Source organism: Carassius auratus, unplaced genomic scaffold (genome assembly GCF_003368295.1).
Source record: "Carassius auratus strain Wakin unplaced genomic scaffold, ASM336829v1 scaf_tig00215112, whole genome shotgun sequence".
Taxonomy (NCBI): domain Eukaryota; kingdom Metazoa; phylum Chordata; class Actinopteri; order Cypriniformes; family Cyprinidae; genus Carassius; species Carassius auratus.
Genome location: NW_020527941.1, coordinates 2,501 through 10,000, shown reverse-complemented (window position 1 = coordinate 10,000; position 7,500 = coordinate 2,501). Strand labels below are relative to the sequence as shown.

At 36.3% G+C, this 7,500-nt stretch overlaps 1 non-coding gene across 1 annotated transcript; it reads left to right on the top strand.

Annotated features, from left to right (window-relative positions):
* Positions 1 to 6,719: 6,719 nt before the first annotated feature.
* Positions 6,720 to 6,838, top strand: LOC113093715 (5S ribosomal RNA). The gene has a single exon (XR_003287859.1). It is a non-coding gene; the product is annotated as a 5S ribosomal RNA (ribosomal RNA).
* Positions 6,839 to 7,500: the final 662 nt, after the last annotated feature.

Here is a 7,500-nt window from a genome sequence, read left to right as displayed (position 1 = left end):
AAGCAGCCAGACTGTTCTTCAAGTTTTTATTTTATTTTACTGTTTGCTTCGCGATGACAGGAATAAGACTTAATTCACCCCAAAAAGATGTGATGTGGTTGAGGATTTGAGAAATGGATTTCCTCAGAAAAAAGAATGAAGCACTTTATTCAGCAGAGATCATAAACATGAGTAAGTCTCTTTTTATTTATTTGTACTAGTTTTCACATAACGTGTAAACATTTTACTAGTTAGACTTTTTCCAAACTATAATTCCTGACTAAATGTATAATCAAGTGAAACATTATGAAGTTTCAATAACAATATACAATACTATACCATTCAAAAGCTTGATGTAAATAATATAAATGTGACAAATAGAGATAACTCTAACAAATGTAAAAACAATGCTTTCAATTTATTACCCCTAAAAAAACCTGAAAAATATTATCAGCTCTTTTCAACATTAATAATAATAATAATAATAATAATAATAATAATGATAATAAATGGGGTTTATTTGGTAGAAAATAAGTTTGTTAAAATGATTTCTGAAGGATTGTGTGACTAGAGAAAGGATGCCAAAAAATTTGAAAGTCAGCTTTGATTGTCCCTAATAAACTGTTTAACTGCTCCCCCAAGTGGATATTAAATTATGTTGTGGGATAATTAAATATATTCTTAATAAACTACAAACATAAAATTATATACTTTTATTTTGTTCTCACATTCTTTCTTGTAAGTCCTCCCTCAGAGTGGCACAGTTGAATGGGAGGCTCATTATGCAGCTCATTATGCAGGCCTTTGTCTTCTCAGGTGTAAATCACAATGATATTCATGATAGTTGACGCCTACTCGCATATGACTTTTACCAACAAAAAGTGTTTTAGAAAATTTAAATCAATATATTGTTTTCTGTGAGTGAGTAAACAAGATGATTTTCACATCATTCAGAAAGAAAAATTCTAGGCTACAAGCTCCAGTTCTCAGCTTTTCCGGCAACCAATTTTATGTATGTGTTTTATTGCCTTATTCAAGTGATTTAACATTTTTAGTTTTTCACTAACCATGCATAACATTTTTTTTCTCAAAAATACAATCATGTACATGCATGCATTTCACATATTATTATAGCCCAGTTTGTGCTGATTACAGTGATATTAGACTTTACCCATTTAGATATTTATAAGAAACTGAAAAAAGCACAAATGTCAGGGCATGACAAAACTTCTCAAGGCCCCAAAAATACCCTTAGACTCCAGAGGGTTAACCTTCAAGTCTCAAGTAAGTCCCAAGTATTTTTTTCTTGAGCAAGTCAAGTCAAGTCAAGTCAAGTCACAAGCTATGTCAAGTCAAGTCCAAGTCAAGGCACCTTAATATTGTTATTTTACCTGCAGAATCTGATCTTAATAAAATTAAAAGACAAGATATAAGTAACTGTCAGTAAAGTAAAATAATTTGGATTTGCATTGTAAATACTCATGTTCAGTAAAATACATCATGGAATCAAACAAAATTGTAACTTCCTAAAATTATTTATTTTTCACTTCTGCCAACAGTGTTTGAAATGTTTTACATTTTCAACATTGAGTCCATAAAACAAATAATAGCTAAACATCCAACAGACTCCTCTCTGAACACCTCTCTCTCTCTCGCTCTCTCTCTCTCCCTCTATCTCTCTCTCTCTCAAACACAGTTTACATACAACATTAAACTGTTACATTTCTCCTCTCTCTCTCTCTCTCTCTCTCTCTCTCTCTCTCTCTCTCTCTCTCAGAGTATAGAATATAAATATGACGTATTTTCAGTTGTTTCATACTTTTTTGTTATGTACAATACAGACCAAAAGTTTGGACACACCTTCTCATTCAAAGAGTTTTCTTTATTTTCATGACTATGAAAATTGTAGATTCACACTGAAGGCATCAAAACTATGAATTAACACATGTGGAATTATATATGGAATTATATACATAACAAAAAAGTGTGAAACAACCAAAAATATGTAATATTCTTGGTTCTTCAAAGTAGCCACTTTTTGTTTTGATTACTGCTTTGCACACTCTTGGCATTCTCTTGATGAGCTTCAAGAGGTAGTCACCTGAAATGGTCTTCCAACAGTCTTGAAGGAGTTCCCCAAGAGATGCTTAGCACTTGTTGGCCCTTTTGCCTTTTGTCTGTGGTCCAGCTCACCCTTAAACCATCTCGATTGGGTTCAGGTCCGGTGACTGTGGAGGCCAGGTCATCTCATCACTCTCCTTCTTGGTCAAATAGCCCTTGATGCCTTCAGTGTGACTACAATTTTCATATTCATGAAAATAAAGAAAACTCTTTGAATGAGAAGGTGTGTCCAAACTTTTGGTCTGTACTGTACATAACAAAAAAGTATGAAACAACTTAAAATACGTCATATTTATATTCTGTACTGTATATATATATATATATATATATATATATATATATATATATATATATGCACTTCTCATGATTGGGTAATCGCGGCAGCTACATTAGTTTTTCTGATTAATTGTTTTGCTCTATGAGAAAGACAAGGTAACAAAATATTCGGGGCTTATGCCCCCTTAGCCCAGCCCTAGCGCCGCCCCTGGAATGCGTTTTTTTGAAGGCCTGCTAGCGGATCATTAGGGGCCGTTCACATCACGTCTTTTGCGCGCGCAAGTTCGTTATTTCCAATGTAGGCGCGCGTTATGTAGTGATGTGTCGTTCTTGAACGATTCGTTCATTTTGAACGAATCTTTAATGTGACTCGGGAAGAACGAGTCGTCTCGGGGAGTGATTCGTTCAGTCGCGCATGCGCATTATTCTATGGGTTCTGTTCTAGTAGTAGTAATTCACCTGTCATTCAATGCAGTCTTGAGCCGGAAAGAGAATTGATTAGTTCATAGTTCGAGTCTATCGGGTTTTTGACTCGTTCCTCAATCACGTGACAGCCCAATACGTTAACCCCAATGCAGCATGAGCCGGAAAGAGAATTGATTAGTTCATAGTTCGAGTCTATCGGGTTTTTGACTCGTTCCTCAATCACGTGACAGCCCAATACATTAAACCCAATGCAGCATGAGCCGGAAAGAGAATTGATTAGTTCATACTTCGAGTCTATCGGGTTTTTGACTCGTTCCTCAATCACGTGACAGCCCAATACGTTAAACCCAATGCAATTTGAGCCGGAAAGAGAATTGATTAGTTCATCTCATGAGTCTTCGGGTCGAGTCGTTCCTTAATCACGTGACAGCCCCATACGCTAAAACCATAGACACTGACAGTAAAAGAATGCAGATAATTGAATAGTTCATCTTTCGGTTCTTCGGGTTTTTCGTTCTTTTGTACTGTGTGACAACATTGGCTAGAGTAATTAGTTCATTTACAACTTTCCTTACAAAATGGGTGCGTAGTACTTATTTATTATTAGTATTATTTACTCTTACAGTAACGTGATGCATTTCTGGTTTCAAATTGTTGTTTTTAATTTCTGTCATGGTGGTACTTTTCCATAACACTGAATGTGGAAATAAAGAGTTGGTTATGCTTAAAATGTTGATCTTTTTTTCTGTCTGTTTGTTTTTGTTTAGTTGTGCAGTTATTAAATCAGATTGTCTGTGTAAACCATACTTTTGTAACATATGACACTTTATAAACATTAAAAACACTGTACATACTTTTGAATAGTTGTTTATTGTTTATTACAGAAAAGCTTTTTAACAAAGAGGACAACTATTCCAAAATAAATTAAAATAATAAAAATGTAAATAATTAAAAATGAAATTAAAATGAAAAGATAATAAAGCCACAGGGTCTAATAACCTTAACAAATGAACTTTAAAAGTACAATATATAAAAAAAAGAAAAACTAAATATTGCACAACAAGCTATTCCCAAAATAATTTTAAACCATTTGAATAAAAAATAAATGAAAATTAAGAGATACTAAAGCAATGGAGCCTTATAACAATAACAAATTACCTTTTAAAATCACAACAACAAAAATATTGCACAACAAGCTAGTCTTTTTCTAAATAAATAAAAATAAATAAGCTTTAAAATAAATAACACACTGTGGCTATATTTTTAGGACTTGCTTTAAGGCATGTTTACATTATTAAAAAAACAACAAGCTCCCTGACCTTGGATGGGCTGAGTCTGTGAGTTCTTCTATCTGAGATAATCTGCCCAGTTTTAGAAAAAAAAAATTCAGATGGCACGGATGTGGCCACAATGCAAAGTCTTGTCTTTGTGACTTCAGAAAGGCTTGTGTATACTGGTGAACATCTCCTCCACCAGGCCAGAGGGTCTGATGTGCGGGGTAAGAGTGGCTCTGCAAGGTTGGCCATCATAGCATCTGAGGTCTCAGAAGAGGTAGCAGAAGGCCTCAAGCTTGCTACCCTCTCGTCAAAGTCTTCCCAAAACATGGCCCCTGCACTGGCAGTGAACCAGGATCTGAAACTCCTCACTCTGAGCTGGGTTAAAACTGTTAAAGCTGAAGTTATCATAACCTTAATGTCTTTAACATTTGTCTTTAACATTAATAATTCAAATTCAAAATGTTATTTGCTTTTAATGTATGTCATTATGTCCTTTTTTGAGCAATCTTCTTATACATATATTACACCAATATGTCAAGTCTGCCTAGGAAAAGCAATTATTATACCAGCAAACTCAAAATTGGAGTAAAAATGAACAAACTAGTCTATAAATACTTTTTATTGTAAGCTTGGATTATTATATTATTATATAGCCTAGTGTTTATTTACCGATAGACAGTCAAGAAGACAAATTAATCAAAATTTTATTTATAACAGGGTTTTATTTATTTATAAAATAATAACAAACCACAGATCCTCAACAAACAGTAACAAAAACACAGTGACAAATGTCAGAAATAGCGCATGGGGCTGTCACGTGATTAAGGAACGAGTCAAACTCGACCCGAAAGACTCATGAGATGAACTAATCAATTCTCTTTCCGGCTCACCGCATTGGTTTCGCGTATGGGGCTGTCACGTGATTAAGGAACGAGTCAAACTCGACCCGATAGACTCATGAGATGAACTAATCAATTCTCTTTCCGGCTCAAGACCGCGTTAGTTTCGCGTATGGGTCTGTCACGTGATTAAGGAACGAGTCAAACTCGACCCGAAAGACTCATGAGATGAACTAATCAATTCTCTTTCCGGCTCAAGACCGCGTTAGTTTTGCGTATGGGGCTGTCACGTGATTAAGGAATGACTTAAACCTGAAGACTTCTTGTCAGATAAGAGGTGAGATGAGCTAATCACAGACTGAAGACCCAGGTAAAGAATGAGTATTTTTTTCTTTATCTCATAGCATTTTATTTTTGTATTGTTTGTCGTGTGATCATCTTTGCGTAAGTACTAGATGTGTTGGGGAGGTAGCACTTAATATTTTAATAACATTTTGCTAAAATGAACGAAATGAACGAAATGACTCGAAAAAAGATTCGTTCATTTTGCTGAACGAGACTCAAAAGTCCGAGTCGGTAAAATGATCCGAACTTCCCTTCACTAGCGTTATGCGCGCTCATAATGATAGCCGCATCGAGTTAAAAACATCTAAACTTTTCAGAATGCCGCAAGCGCCCCCAGGTCATGTGACAATAACTAACCAATCAGCTTCATCCTTTCCCGTATCAACGTTGACAGCTCAGCTAAGATGAAGGAACAGCTGTTCATAGCTGTATATGGATTGCCATTTTGAAATGAATTTAGTAGCAGAGCTACTGCGAGCGATTTTTAGTGCTGCAAATCCATTTATACTTTGCTGAAATTTCAGCGTCTTCATTGAGAGAGAGCGTGTCATGGATGCTTAGCAACGACAGACGCCCCAGGAGCACTTCTGTCCGAGCGCTTTGGAAAGAAGGAGAAAGCGGCGCGACTAGCGTTTTCCACGCGTTTTTAGGCGCGAACTATTGAAGACAAAAGCGATGACCCTCTGTACCTCTCAGGCTGACATGTCGATGTGATGTGATATCTGATTTAAGTGGGCGTGGTGTGTGTAAGGTAGAGAGGGCATTACTGATGATAGTGTCCTGATCCAGTCACGACCTCAGCCTGCGCTCCAGCTGAGTAATCAACTTTATTTTAAAAAATAATTTATATATTTTATATTCAAACTGAAAACATGATGTGATTAACACTCAAGTCATTCAAGTCATCGTGTCTCAAGTCAAGTCAAGTCCCGAGTCTTTAACTTCCAAGTCCGAGTCAAGTCTCAAGTCCTAAAAATAGCGACTCGAGTCGACTCGAGTCCAAGTCACCAAGTCACAAGTCCCCATGTCTGCTGGTTAGTACTTGGATGGGAGACCGCCTGGGAATACCAGGTGCTGTAAGCTTTTTGGACATTTTTCACTTAGTATATAATAATTTTGCCAAAAAATAGAGTCAATGCCCAATCTCTGAATATTTGCAGGTTTGGGCCTGGTTAGTACATGGATGGGAGACTGCCTGGGGATACCAGGTGCTTTAATCTTTTTGGAAAATTTCACGAATGATATAATAATCTTTCATTAAAAAAAAAAAAAAAAAAAAAAGAGTCAATGCCCGATCTCTGAATATTTGCAGGTTTGGGCCTGGTTAGTACTTTGATGAGAGACTGCCTAGGAATACCAGGTGCTTTAAGCTTTTGGGCTTTCTTTCCTACTTATATAATGTACTGGCGATAAGATTGGCTGATCTTTAAATAGCCCTCTCTTTGCAGCAGACTTCGCTTACGGCCATACCAACCTGGCTATGCCCGATCTCGTCTGATCTCGGAAGCTAAGCAGGTTTGGGCCTGGTTAGTACTTGGATGGGAGACCGCCTGGGAATACCAGGTGCTGTAAGCTTTTTGGACATTTTTCACTTAGTATATAATAATTTTGCCAAAAAATAGAGTCAATGCCCGATCTCTGAATATTTGCAGGTTTGGGCCTGGTTAGTACATGGATGGGAGACTGCCTGGGAATACCAGGTGCTTTAATCTTTTTGGAAAATTTCACGAATTATATAATAATCTTTAATTAAAAAAAAAAAAAAAAAAAAAAAAAAAAAAAGAGTCAATGCCCAATCTCTGAATCTTAGCAGGTTTAGGTCCGGTTAGTACTTTGATGAGAGACTGCCTAGGAATACCAGGTGCTGTAAGCTTTTTGGACATTTTTCACTTAGTATATAATAATTTTGCCAAAAAATAGAGTCAATGCCCGATCTCTGAATATTTGCAGGTTTGGGCCTGGTTAGTACATGGATGGGAGACTGCCTGGGAATACCTGGTGCTTTAATCTTTTGGAAAATTTCACGAATTATATAATAATCTTTCATTAAAAAAAAAAAAAGAGTCAATGCCCGATCTCTGAATCTTAGCAGGTTTAGGTCTGGTTAGTACTTTGATGAGAGACTGCCTAGGAATACCAGGTGCTGTAAGCTTTTTGGACATTTTTCACTTAGTATATAATAATTTTGCCAAAAAATAGAGTCAATGCCCGATCTCTGAATATTTGCAGGTTTGGGC